The sequence below is a fragment of the Adiantum capillus-veneris genome, chromosome 7, assembly GCF_014529385.1.
Source record: "Adiantum capillus-veneris isolate H3 chromosome 7, ASM1452938v2, whole genome shotgun sequence".
Classification (NCBI taxonomy): domain Eukaryota; kingdom Viridiplantae; phylum Streptophyta; class Polypodiopsida; order Polypodiales; family Pteridaceae; genus Adiantum; species Adiantum capillus-veneris.
The window spans coordinates 136368946-136384059 of NC_140937.1; the positions used below are offsets into that span (position 1 = coordinate 136368946).

Consider the following 15114-nt stretch of genomic DNA (forward strand, 5'->3'; position numbering starts at 1 on the left):
TAAATGAACAGTTCTTTCTAAATGTTAAGAAAAAATCACGTTTACAATCATCCAACAGAGCAAGGGTTTTATCTTAAGCATTGAGATAAAAAATATATAAAGCCAGTGAGGTAAACAAGCAAGGTACACATTAAGAACAGTGAAAAAACCTTTGAAGTGGAAGCCATCCTAATCATCAGTACAGTGGTGGCTCACTGTAGAGCCAAGCACCCCTCTTGCACATTCGTCTCCTATACCAATTCTAAGTGAGGGAGGAAAAACCCTCACCTTATATAGTGGAAGATGGAGGGGAAATCCAAAAAAATGCCCTTAGTTATGGATGTGTCGCAGCCGCCTAGCCTCGAGCATGAAGCCACTTTTATTGCCAAGAATCATTATCGCAAGATGGAGGCAAAAGAATCCGTGCCAAACCACCCACTGTCCAGCGAGATCGTGAAGCAAAATGAGTGAAGGGGGAGAGAGAGACCCGTCGCAACAAAAATCAGATGCAATAACCTTGCATTGGGGAGGACACTAGATATGTGCCTTTAAGAAATAAAAGGGGTTAACCTTTCAATTATGCACCCTTTAAGGGTTAAGGTATTAAGGTAATGCTCCCACTGAGCACTATTCTCTGGAAAGTGATATTTCAAGCCATGCTTACCAGGATAACACAGCCCTGAGCTATGACAATATCTAAAGAATAATGTTAGTGTAGTTAGATGCCTCAAGCATAATTATATAAATCTAATCAAGTGTGTGTGTGTGTGTGTGTGTGTGTGTGTGTGTGTGTGTGTGTGTGTGTGTGTGTGTGTGTGTGTGTGTGTGTGTGTGTGTGTGTGTGTGTATTTTGATGAATCCATCTTAGTCAAATGCAATGGCCGTGTGTGTGTGTGTGTGTGTGTGTGTGTGTGTGTGTGTGTGTGTGTGTGTGTGTGTGTGTGTGTGTGTGTGTGTGTGTGTGTGTGTGTGTGTGTACCCGCCCTATCCCAGACGCCATACACAATGGGTTGGTAGTAGGCCCATTGTGTATGGGCCTACTGCCTTGTGAAGTAGGGGAGAGTAACAAAAGTTGATTATGAAGCATTAGCCGAGATGTGCCAAGTCAAAATGTCTTTGAAGAGAGTCAAATCAGTCTTATCAACCCAGTATCTGATATTGTCTTCAAGAAGGAAGACATTACTCATGTAGGAGTTTTAAGGCTTTGGTAGCCAGTTTGAAAAAAGTAAGGTTGTCATTCACAGTCTATCAACGATATATTTTATGATTTTGCTCCTGATCCCAAAGGAATCCTCGTATGTATAGTTTGTTTAAAAGTAACATGTTCCTAAAATCATCAGAATAGAACTTGGCTAACTCCCCTTTCTAAGCAAGTGTCAAGGTGGGAATGTTTTCAATGAATTCAAATAGCTCTACCACCCCTTCCTTAGGGTTGTCAACAAGTTGGGCAAGGGTATGGACATATTTATCAAATGACATGGATTGAACCATTAGGAGAAATATGGACTTTGCATGGGCCTTGTAACGAATCCTAATTTTTAGGGGTTAAGGCTAATGGTGTGTAGGGTTAAGGGGACAAGGGCATTGAAGAAGGTAGTTTTGAGTAGGCTTTTCTAGCCTTTTTTTCTAGACAAATGTAGGAAGTGGACCTAATAGGTTACTTTCGCTCTCTAGCTTTTAAAAAGTGAAGGAAGTATAGGGGTGTGGCCACATCATCAAATACGTGGGTCACTAAGAGCCAAAATTTGAATTTTTTCCAAAAAGCTCATTTTTACTTATTTTTTACTTAAAACTCCCTCCCAACATATATACATATCCAAAAATCATTTTTTGACCCTTTTTTTTACCTACAAGCTTTCAAAGTCCATTTTTTCAAAATCTTTTCCCCAAAAAAAAAACTTTGTTCTCTCCTCCTCCTCTCTCCTCTCCCTCCGTGCCCCTACCTTCCTCCTCCTCCCCAGTCTCTCCCTCCCCCCTACTCTCCTCCCTCTCCCTCCCCCTCCCCCTCTATCTTTTCATCCTTTGCTTCCTCACGCAATAGCTACCATGGTGCTTACGGACATCACAAATTGTTTGCTTCCACCCCACCACGTACTCCGCACACCAAAAGTATACATATTCTCTTTCCCACGATGGTTTCACCGAAGGCCACATGTGAGGGTGATCAAAGGTCATCACAAGAACGTCGCACTGTCGGTGAGACGAAAGTTGACATTTGGGTGGATGGTCATTTGTACCCTTACAATCCTATAAGCCACTTCCATCCATCCTTTAATAGCCTTTCGACATTTTTTCAATATCTTGGGAGGGGAGAAGCAGGTTTGTTAGGCTATTGCAAGCAGTTATGTATGGGTGCATGTACTTCTTTGCATATGTGGATGCACAAATGTCAAGCTCTTCAGCTCAAGACAACGGTATTACAAGATAGTATTGCCTCTTTGGAGAGGGAGGTTGAAACTCTTCAACAACAAATGCAGGAAAAGGATTCCCACATTATGAAGCTTGCCAACACCAATACATATTTGAGAAAAACACCCCTTGGTGCAAGGGAACGCAAACGCATGTATTCATCCATTGAAACCCTTTCACATTCGGGTGGAGCATGCAAATGACGAGTGATAGCCACAAGGTGAGTTGATCTTTACTTGCATGATACATTCTTACTTCACACTATTTTCTAACATTTATCTTATTGGTTGCTAGAAACTTCATCCAGGAGGCATGCAGTGGAACAAGCCAAGATGATCGATTCAACCTTCTCACTATTTGTCTCAATACCCATAATGTGATTTCTATCTTACAATCACCTGGAGGTAAGCACATTAAGGATGCAAGCACCAAGGACCTTATGCGCAAATTGAGAAATGTGGTTAGTGAAGATGACGTGCAACAAGCTTGTGATGAGGCAGAGATCAGCACCAAAGCATATCATGATATTTTTTGACTCCTAAAGGATGCCCTCAAAGAGCGTGGCATTGTGGAAAACCTATTTCTTGTTCCACACAAGGTCAACCTTGCAAAGAAGTCCAAATGAAGATGTGTTCCCCCGCATGGGACATACCTACATTGAGGACACAATGCCAACTTTTCTTTATACTTCATGCATAACAAAGGCAAGGGAAAAAGGTAAGAAACACTCCATAAAGACCTTCAGAGAAGGGCTTTCCTTACACAATGTGGAACAATATTTTTGTGGACCTTAGAAGGCTTCAACAAGCCATGCTTAAATTTTACGAATTACCTGAAGAAGGTGACACACTATACTTCTTTCTTTTGGCTATGTTCTTATCATAGACTTTGAAGTATAAGGTCTTGTCACTATTTAGTTTGCAGTGCTTGGCACAAAGGGTCGCTTTTGTGTTAAAACTCAATGAGTGTTAAATAGTGAAAGTCCGAAGGTTAGAGAGGCTAAGTGTCACTCTTTTGAATGAGGCCCTTTTGCAAACCAAGAGAAGGGATTCAGTCGAGCATCCTCCCACCCCGTCTTTTAGTGTGCAATCAGAGAAAGACATTTGGTGGTTGGGTGCTATTGAGGTGCCCAAAGAGACCAATGGATTACTTTCATGGATTTTTGAGAGAACTCCATGGATCACAGAAGTAATACATTCCCAAATTGCAGGTGAGAAGTTGGACGTTGAGGGTTTTGGTAGCTATGATGTGGAGTGGCACTTAGGTGGGCACTTAGGTGGGGACTTGAAGACCATAAAGTGTTTGCTTGGCTACAAACAAGGGGCTTCTTCTCTCATGCCTTGTCCATTTTGCACTCGAGGGTACAAACCTAGCGGACAAAAATCACACAAGAGCTCTGCAAAGGTAGGTTCAATGCTTCCATGGCAAGGGGATGGAGAACAAGGGTTGGACTGTCGTGATGTCAGAGATGAAGGCTTAGAATGGGAAGCGTCTATTTTGAGATGTCCCATGCTCAATGCCCCAGACCGTGTACAAAAGGACGAGACTTGGAATCCAATCTTTTAATTGCCTCTATCGAATGCACATTTTTGTACATTAGACGCATTCATGCACATTTTTTATAGTCTATTGAAGCTCCACATTGACTATGCTTTCACAATGAAGCCATTGGAAAAGTCCTAGGAAGCGATCGAAAGAGTGGAGGCACTCTTGAATTCCATTGGTTGTCACGGTGAAAATGTGTCTATCATTGTTGCAAAGAACACAGGGGACGCCCATGAAATTGCCCAACAAGTTCCAATGAGTGGACAAAAAGGCAGACACTTTTTGAAGAAAGTAACCCAAGGAAAGCCAGGTCAATATGATGCTCAGAACAGCTCCAACCAGTTGGCAGGTAACCTTTGGGAACTTTGAAAGGAGTTATGCAAGGCTACTACTGACAATGATTCAAATGGCGAGCTTACAAACAAGCTCAAGCAAGTTTGGGCACATTTTGATAAAATGGTCAAGCTTATGGGCCTTACCAGCACAACAGAAGAACAACGAAAATCATTTCAAGAAGCCTTGGTGGATTTCACCAAGGTCTTCACCCTTTCTTGGGGTGAAAATAACATCACACATTACATGGTAAGCCATGTTACGTGGTGAACTTATTACAAGTAATTGTTTTCATTAAATAATGTGGATCGTTTTCTCATGTGAAGAACATATCTTGTTTGCGCATGGTGCATTTTTTATGCACAAAAATGGTTCGCTTGAGATTTTTAGCACTCAAGGCATGGAGAAGTCCCATTATTGAGCAAGGGGGTTGTACTTCAAAAATACTCGACATGGTGGTGGAATGGTGCAATCCAATTATTTGGAGGAGATGTTCAACTGGTTTTTTTTCCTAACATTTGCTCGTCAGCTCACAATGAAGCATGCATGACAATCCAAGATTGCTAGGGAAGTGCAGAAATGGAGTCTTCAAGAGCACAGCAACAAGTGGAAAATGTCGCAAGGCCCTGCCAAGCATGCTACATGGCGCCAATGCAGAGTGCGACAAGGGTCAAAGTGGATTCGGCGCGAGTGACTACACGCAAATGCAGGGTCCAACTCTTGACATGTTTTTTTAAAAGAGTTTGGTGCATTCATTTAAAAAATAATAGTTTTTCCCCAAAATTAGTGTGAACACTGCCCTTTTAAAATGGGCCCTTATAAATATTGCATACTCTCATAAATCACTCATTTCTTAAGCACGGGTGAGCTCTTACCATACCCAATGGCGCGCACCAAAAAAACCACAAAAGAGCATCCTCCTACCAATAGAAACACCCTCCAAGGATGTGAGAATCCCTCATGGCTTAAAGGTACAAGAAAACGGCCATGAACACCTGGCTATTCTAGGCTTTCTTCTGGAAGTGGGCATGGTAGTCGGGCCCAGGAGACATCGAGGGCAGAAAAGTCTTCATCTACACAACAACAAACACCTCGAGGTAGAGTGAAGCAACGCGCTCAGTGCTAGCAAGAAGAGCAGGCCCAGCAAACACCAGAGTCTGATAGGGAGGAGCCTCCATGCCACAATTTGCAAGGAGGACCATCTAGAGCTCGGGTAGTTCATAGAGATACCGAATCAGAGACAGAGCCACCATGGCAGCGAGCTAATATACCACGCACACACCGGGTGCCCGTTGGGGGGAAGACATTGGCTCGTGTCCAGGAAGCTCTCCCCACAACACAAGATCGAGAGGCAAGGGAAAAGGATGACTCTGAAGAGGCAGCAAATCCAGCCCCAAAGCATGTAAACATGCACAAATCAAAGTTTTTCAAGAATCCTAAACGCCACCAACCAGCAAATGTGCAAGTGCCCCCAAGACAACCTCAGCGGCGTCGAAAAATAGAAGGGCATTTGGAGAAATCTGGCACTACTAGAAGACTGCCAACCTTTTAATTCGATGCTCCCCCTTTGCTCGCACGGTGAAGGAGGTGCTTGAAAGATATGGAAATCGGTATAGGATGTAAGAAATAGCGTTGGAGGCTATTCAAGAAGCTGCAAAGACCCACATCATTTCGGTGTTGGAAGATACCAACCTATGTGTCATACATGCAAAGAGAGTGACAATACGGCCAAAGGATATGCATCTTGCACGCCGATTGTGATGGGACTTTGAGCATTAGCCAAAGTTACACGTCCCTTTTTGTATTGCACACCCTTTTCTTTATAATCAGATGATTTTGCAATGACAAAATGATTAAGAGTTGTGTCTACTGTCTCCATAGTCATTTGGAAATGACTTTTTTGGATTATCCATGTGTTTTAAGTGCTTTTGGCCATGAAAAGTTAAATATAAATCAAATATCATCATTTTTGGTAACCTAAGGGGCAAACAAAGCTAGAAAATGCAAAAAAAAGGGTGGCCACAAGGGCACACAGGTGAGCCATCCAAAACTGTTGGATAGCTCACATGTGCGCCCTTGTGGACACCCTTTTTTTTGCATTTTCTAGCTTTTTTTGCCCCTTAGGTTACCAAAAATGTTGATATACTGAGTGAAACCAGATGTTTATGCAGCATGAGACTAGAGTTTTATACTATCCAATGTGATTTGGCCTTTTGGTGCAGGGAACTAGTAAGTTGAGCTGAAGGAAGGCATAATGTGCTTGACAAGTTAAATCTTATGTTCATCTCATCTTTTCCATGGTCTTGGAGTGCAACAATAGCCTAATTATGCAAAAAAAAAGGGTGGCCACAAGGGTGCGAAGGACAGCCATCCAAAACTTCTCAATGAGCCATCTGCGCGCCCTTGTGGCCACCCTTTTTCTTTGCATTATTTGTCCTTGACTGTCCCCCAGGATACCAAAAAAAATTTAGATTAAGTGAAAGCAAATCTTTATGCAACATGATAGTACAAATTCCACTTCTTTTCACTCAGATGTTTTTGTATTGTCCCCATAATTAAGGTAAGTTGAAAGTAAATATCATGTGCATCCCACTTCTGTTGTGTTGTTACTTTAAACAAATAAGACACAACTTATTGAAACACATCACCAATTTTTGCACTTTACAAGATTGAGAGATCACATTGAAAAGAACGTACGAGATAGAGAGACCGTTCAAAGTATATTTTATTACTTCTAAAAAATTGATTTTACATTATACATCTGAGGAGCTCATAATTTTCTTGAACATTTCCTGGTGCCTCTCTTGTGCATAAGGCAACTCCCCAGTCAGGAGGAACTGTGCTATCACCTTAGGGTCAGTTGAGCCAACGGAAGCATGTATCCCTATCTGGGCAAGCACTTTACCACGGAAGCCAGTGCCAAATGCTATCCATACAAGGGATATACGCACGAGGAGCACAAGATGCATAGTTTGAGCAATGATGCACAAACACAAAACCTTGCTCAGAGCTTTCAATGGCCACGTCATAAAATGGCCTTGAGGCGTTAATTCATTATGTACAATGGCAACATCGCCAGGGGGGAGTTGTCCTAGGTAATGTGCAAGGGAAGACTGAGGTCCAAAGCCCGTCTGCCTGCCTCCCGTTCTTGATGAAAACTCATCAACCTCCAGGATGTCCTATCATAAAACCAGTCAAGGTTAAGAAAAAAGACAATGAAGAGCAAAAAAAATAACATGAAAATTAGGATAGAGTTTACCTCTTGCTCCTTGTCCTTCTCCTCCATGTTGCCCTTTCCACGCAAGTCGATGCTCCCTTGCACCGCACTTGCAAGCTTTGGATCATTAGAGGGGGGGTTACGTAGCGGAGTAGGCATCATAGCAGCCTCAACCTTGGCTGGTGTGGCTTGAAATTCTTCCTCATCCACGTGCAACTGCTCTGCTGTCAGGGCCTCCGCACACACAAGTGCAATAGTGTCAGTAATAACAGAGTCCCCAAGTGGCAAGAGCTTGCTTTCAAGGGCATTTGGCACACTATCTAAGGAAAATTTGGTGTTGGTGCATAGCTCACTCAAGCATCCATCCATGCGCAAACCAAATGCTTTCTCCAAGTCATGCATAAATACATACTCCTCCCCATCCACTAGCATTGAGGAGAAGCACTAATTTCTACCTCTGGGATAGCCTCATCCATCAATGGTAGCGGCATTGGAGTGTCACTACGGCCAGCCACAATGATGGATTTCTCAACCACATCCTCGAGCCCCCTGGGGTACTCAAGCCGAAGTGTATGTCCTTCTGTTGCAAGGTTCATGGGGACAACCTCTTGCTCCTTGGTGTCCTTGATAAAGGACCCAACCTGAAGCTGTGGTAGGCGGAGCTCCTCCAAATCAGGTTCCTTGCTCACAAAGAAGATGAATGTTGCCAGTCAAAAAAGGTACTCCACCCTCAACTTGTGCTTCTTGAGCGTTGACACACCTGGGGCTTGCTCGTCCAAGAAATGGCATGCGTCGGTGGCAATTTCTTGGAACCATCTCAACTTCTTGGAGAATGGACGATCACCTTTGTGTATGTAGAGCAAAAGATTGTAAGGCACCCAGATCCATGCATGTGGAGAGATAGATACGGAATATTTTATGATGTGCTCCTCCATGAACGCTGAAATCTCGGTGAACTCATCCATGTGAAGGGAAATTGTGGCGTCAAGGTCGGGGAGATGAGTAAAGAAGGTGTGGAGGTCCAACTTCCCTCTGTAATTGGTGTCCTCGAGGAAGAGGATGAAGCGTGACAAAGGGGTGGATGTGGGTGCAGATGCAAAGGCTGTGGAGGCATCCATGTCTAGCCTAGGGTGCAGACAAAGAGTGGAGGAGCTCAAGTGTTGTGAAAATGAAAAGTGTGAATGAGTTATGCAACCCCCCTTTTATAATGGTCCTTTTCTTAAAGAAGGCACTTTCCCCAATTTCAAAAAAAAAGGCATTTTCACCGAAAATGAAATTTCATCTCAATATGAAAAATTATTCAAAGTCATAATTTGCCGAAGCAAATCATGTTGATTACATCGGGGATTGTTTCCAAAACTGCAAGAGTTACAAAGCTATAAGAGCGATAGCATAGTTCCATCCATGCCCCAATCTTCCTCGACCTTCAATTTGTCTTCCATACTCTTCCCAATCTGTAGACATTCATTACAATAAGTAGCCATTCATTACAATACCAATGATCGCCAAACTATGATGTATTGAAAATGTGGTGAAAGGATTCTTACCTTGTGACCTTGCAAACAAAATCGTGCTTGATGAAGGGCCTCAAAACCCATAATAGCCAAATTTTCTCGCACATTACTGAGAGTGCAATGCTTGTTCACTTGGACAGCCTCCAAAGAATCGTTGGGCATCCTCACTACAATATCAAATCTTGCAATAGCGCCATTTACGCTCTGTAAAGGAGTCCACACTCCAAGCTTGCACATCCAACGATCATAGTGAAATCGTATGTACAAGGAGGTGCGGGATTTTAAATAGCATATCCCAATACCTCAAGCTCCATCCTTACAATGGTACCTATCCCCATTGTGCATGCCCTCCACAAAACCCCAATCCTCTTCTAAAAGCCTTCCTAATTCTTCATAATGCACGCCTTTACATACAAGCATTGTGGTAGTCTCCACAAATTCAAACTCTTTGAAAATGTGCACGAAACAATGAATAGGCAAACGCCAACTAAGGCCCACAAACCTAGAAGCTTTAGAGTATTTCAAAGAGTTTTGGACATCTATTATCATCTTTTTCTTGAAAGATACTACCGACCACAAATCTGGGTGTGGTCACTCCATACTTAATAAGGAAGATACTTTGATGCGTTCAAGCTTTCCAAACTCTTGTGTAGAAGTAGGCATAATATAAGAGTGAGAATAGAAGAAAATCCTTCTTTGAACCAGTTTGGTTGGGCAAAGATGTGCGAAAATTTCTGCTCCAATATCCGCATGTATAGCATTGAATGTGCCGAAGAGACTATGTAGTGGTTGCTCCCCCACCAATGTGGATGGAAATATGACTATAAATGCATGGAAAATCTTAAGTATGTATCCACATAAACATTACATTGTGATTTCACACCTAGCTTTGTATTCTCAAAACATGTACTTACAATGTGTTGGAAATCGAGGTGGTTGTTGCAATAGCATGCTTGACATTGAGAAAACATGTTGCACAATGGCTACGGTCCCCTTGTCTTTGCAGTTCTTGAAGCCAAGGAGCTTTCCTTTCCAATGATGATCCAAGTTTGCACGATTTTGCACACGGTGAGGGCCAATAGCAGATGGTTGCATGTATAATCAAGCACATTTGGTGAACTCTTGTGGCACCCACTCATCATCTATACCTCTTGTGTTGTGGCATGCAAGTGTTGTGACCTCATCCTTTGGCCGCCTTTGCGGAGTAGAGCTGGCCATACTTGAACAATGAAAATTAAGAGGAGGAGCAGGGCCTTGCTTGTTGCTACAATGTAGGTAGGAGTAAGTGATAGGAGAAGGTGGATAACCCTTGCTTGGTGTGGCAATGGGAGGAGAAAGTTGATAACCTTGTTTGGTGTGGCAATGGGAGGTGGTAGGAGAGGGAGAGAGGAGCTTCATTGCTGCAGCAATGGAGATGGTGTAGAGAGCGAGTGTTGGAGTAGAGGGTGAGTGTGATGGTTGCAACCAAGGAGGGGTTGGAAAAGGGGTTCTAAAGAGAGAAAATCAATTTTTGCCTGAGCACTAGTTTTGGGGGGGGCTTTGAAGTGTAAGACTACTTCATCTCCCCACTTTTTTGAGGGCATAGAGTATGTCCACCACCCTCTTCTCATTGGTTGGCCTCTAATTAACCTTAATCCTAAAGGGCCCCTAGAGGGTTCATATTTTTTCTAATGCCAAATTGGCTAGATCAGTTGAAGCCTCTGCTATTAGTTCAGATGCCATAGGGTCCTGAATGCATCTAAGTACCTAAAGCGATGCTTTAGAAAGAGGCACCGTAGGAAGCTCTACCCTTGAGATAGTGCTAAGTTCTGCAATTTCCATAAAAAGTTATTTAGAGAAATATATCACCAAAGGTAAGACATGGTAGCCTCTTCAGCCTTCAACCGACCAGGCGTACCTATAAGGGCCGTGTGAAGAGAGCCCCATCCCTTGAGGATCAATCCAAGGTAAAATTATCTAGGACAGACATCGAGGGATTAAAATATAGTAACTAGATCTTTGAATAGTATCACTACTATTCTTGGTGTTAGGGGTGTGTGTGTTTCAATAACAATATAACATATACACCAAAGAATCCTTTCAGATTACAAAAGACGCTAGAAACTATGTCAATGAAAAGGAGGTATAATTCCCATTCATAGTACAGAGCAGTCTATACACATGTGTTGAAATCAAGAGCCAGAAGATATAATAGTCCACATCTTCCAGCCAAGGAACTTTGAAAACCATAGTTGAGAAGGTAACCCTCTCCTGCACCCATGGAAACAACACAACATTTGATTAGTATTGATATTGTATGCAAGTGATACATGGGTATCCCACATGTTATAGATGTCACCCAACTAGATTGCTTTCAAAGATAAATAATAAGAAAGGACAAGCTAATCATATATTCAAAAATGAAATCATTTACAAGGGGGGGAAAAACATATGAAGCCCTTTGTGCTTTACAAGCTCTCATGAGATAAAGTTCAGTAGAAGAAGTTATTCAAGTGCCTCTACCGGCATATGCATGAGGAATACTCACAATTATCAAACAGTTTGGACAGCAATCCATTTCTATAAAAGTCACCTGAGATTGAGTTGGAGCAGTCAACTCCACAATAGCCTGCTTATCCTTGCCGTTTGCCATAGATCTGACACTTAACACTACCCCTTTGTAGGTAAAGTCCTCACAGTCCTAATGTACAGATACTTCTACCAAATACAGACACCACCAATGTTATGTGCGCATGTAAAGCTCACCTTTTTATAGGGTTTGGAGCATGCGGCCACCTTCCTTCTTAGCCGTATTGTGGGCCCGGCTTCAAGAGGGGAATGGTGTAACAGTGCTGCCATGTACATAGAGAGGGGGGAAGAGAGAGAGAGAGAGAGAGAGAGAGAGAGAGAGACAGAGAGAGAGAGAGAGAGACAGAGAGAGAGAGAGAGCGCGCACTTAAGAGTGCAATATCGTAGATCTATAAGGAGGAAACCACCTTGCTATTAAGCAGAAGACGACATCATTTACAGAACCAGGTAGCCCGTCCATAACCCATTTAGTATCTAAGGGTTAGGTACCATTAAGGTACTATCTCACAAAAATTACGTAGTGAATTTAACTGAGTTATTCACTAAAGTTCCCCAAGCCAACAGTCCCAGCAAAAATATACTAGGGAAATAGCAACACGCTATAAACAGCCATATGTGTGTGTGTGTGTGTGTGTGTGTGTGTGTGTGTGTGTGTGTGTGTGTGTGTGTGTGTGTGTGTGTGTGTGTGTGTGTGTGTGTGTGTGTGTGTGTGTGTGTGTGTGTGTGTGCACGCGTGTACCAATACCAGTACCAGTAAGTACCAATACCAGTACCAATATATACAGTATCAGTACATCTGCAATATTACCAGTATTTGTATAGTAGTATAGTAGTATAGCAGTATCAGTAACATTAGTGTATAGTGCCAGTATCAGTACCAGTATAGTCTAGTAATATCATTAAGTACCAGTATCAGTAGTGTATATTTCCAGTATCAGTACCAGTATAGTCTAGTAATATCAGTGAGTACAGTACCAGTATATACAGTGAAAGTACAACACCAGTACTACCAGTTAGTATAGCAGTATCAGTACCAGTAGTAGTAGTAGTAGTATCAGTACCGGTATCAGTTCTAGCACTCTCTGTGTTGTGTGTGTGTATGTGTGTGTATGTGTGTGTGTGTGTGTGTGTGTGTGTGTGTGTGTGTGTGTGTGTGTGTTAGTTCCAATATCAGTACCAGTACAACACCAGTATCTGTCCCAGTATAGTCTAGTAGTACCAGTAAGTACTAGTACCCGTACCAGTATATACATTACCAGTACAACACCAGTACTACCAGTCTAGTATAGCAGTTATCAGTACCAGTAGTAGTAGTAGTAGTAGTAGTAGTAGTAGTAGTAGTAGTAGTAGTAGTAGTAGTAGTAGTAGTAGTAGTAGTAGTAGTAGTAGTAGTAGTAGTACCACTACCAGTACTCTGTGTGTGTGTGTGTGTGTGTGTGGAGGAACTGATAACACTTAATGACGAAAGTGAGAGGGACCCTCATAAATCTTACTCCACCCTTGTCTGACAAAGATCAACATATCCCATTCTTTGGCTAACCATGTTGTTCACCCTTGTGGCTGACAAGGATCAATACATGTCATCAAAGAGAACCATCTCTACCCTTGTGATCATGTGATCGTCTCAGTAAATTAGACTAAAGGAAAAAAAGGCCTTTATGTCAATCTTGATTCTTTTCAAAATGGAACAGCTAGTAGAGTAGGTACCTCGTACACTACCTCCTCCTTCCTATGATGTTTGCTACCTTGTAGTTGTGCATGACCTATCACTGGCATAAAATATCTTGTTGTTGAATAGAATTCATCTCTCGAATGGTGAGGTAAGTGTACTTGCAATAGTTTCCTCGCCTTTAAAGCTCATCTTAAGAAAATGGAGCAGAATTAAAACATAACTTATATCAATAAAGAGGAAAAATACCATTGACTTACCTCGCCTATGTGGCACATGGAACTAAAAGGATCTATAAAGGTGTAACACCATCCTTGATTCTATTGTCCAGCCATAGTTCTTACCTATGAGCTAAACACTAAAAATAAACATTAGTGAGTATAAACAAGCTACTTAAAATTGGCACTGAGCAGAGCATCCTTGTTCTCCTTGTTGCTAAAGAATCCTTGTGCGCTTCTTGGGGATCCTCATTCTCTTCTTGATAGCATAGGAGTTCTTTCCTTGGCTAGAATCAATATTTTATATGGTCCAAACATGTGACCAAGAAATGTGATTACCAAGCTTTGCTTTAATGCATAATGCGTTGCTCTATCCTCACATTGTAATTGTTGTTATACGTATTTGTTATGCATCATATATAAGAAACTCGGATATGCACAAAGATATTATCGTGCAACTTTTATACATGAAGTTTCTGGTGCAACTTTTGCTTTAGCTTTTCACGAGTCTATTTGTGTTTTCAATTGCAAACCCCGAGGCACTATGGACTTTCTAGGAAAGCTTGCTAGTATAATTTTTTAAGGTTCCTTGGCCTTTGTGGATCATCCATCACACTGCTTCTTGGCAAGACTGTACACAGAGTACGTTGCTTGATTGAAAATTTCTTCAATAAGGCCTCGCCTGACCCCTTGAGGAGAACATGATAGTCTTGCAGACTAGTCCAACCTTAAACATTTGTGAGTGCAGTATCGTCTTCACTACTATCAACTTCTAGACTGTCAAAAATACTCTTAGGAAGGGGAGAGAACTTAGTGGATGGAGAACCATCAAAAACCATGATCTTCTAGTACATCCATCTGTGATAATTAAATAAAGCGGCTCCTTGAGACTTTCTTCTCTCAGTACTAATGGTTGAATTGGCTAAAATGAGTCTGACTCACATGTCAAAGATTCACATATCATGCATAATAGAAATCTCTTCAAAAAGACCCTTGATTAGCTTGCAAGCAATGAAAAAACCATGATTAATGGCTTTCTTTTATGCATCTTTTATTGATCTAGAAGCCTTTCTTGCTTGACAATGGCTTGAGTACCTTGTGTCGCTTGTCTTGAGAACCTTGCTCCTCAAAACCAAAACCGTGCAAGCCAAAATCGCCTTGCCATTGTCAAGATTGTCGAGAAACTTGTGAAATGCTAAGTTGTTGGAAAACATGTTGAGTTGAAACAAGGAAGAATCTGCAAAAGATGTGAGTAGTTGCCTTAACACTCATAGCAACGCTTGAAAACTGAGCAAAGTAGATGCATAGCAAGCAACTCCAACACCAAATATTTAAGCTCAAAAGCCCTAAAAATTTTGATCTCATGTAAAAGCATTGGAAGATTGCATGCCAGCAGCGAGCAGCTCTGTGTGGAGGGCTAATCATGCATGCGTTTCTCAAGCTTCGATGAGATCTCGAAGAGATTCGTGCTTCTATACCGCTAACCCAAAATCCTATGCATGCATCATGCATCACCAGCATGCTAATGGTAGCAAACCCCATCCTCCCTCCTTCACTTCCTCAAGATGAAAGAGAGGGGCGAGAACTTTCATGTACTTGCCATATCCCCTCCCCCCTTCCCTTCCTCCTTCCTCAAGATGGAAGAAACATAGAGCTCTCATG

At 42.1% G+C, this 15114-nt stretch overlaps 1 pseudogene; it reads right to left on the reverse strand.

Annotated features, from left to right (window-relative positions):
- Nucleotides 1-8859: 8859 nt before the first annotated feature.
- Nucleotides 8860-11629, reverse strand: LOC147454670 (uncharacterized; annotated as a pseudogene).
- Nucleotides 11630-15114: the final 3485 nt, after the last annotated feature.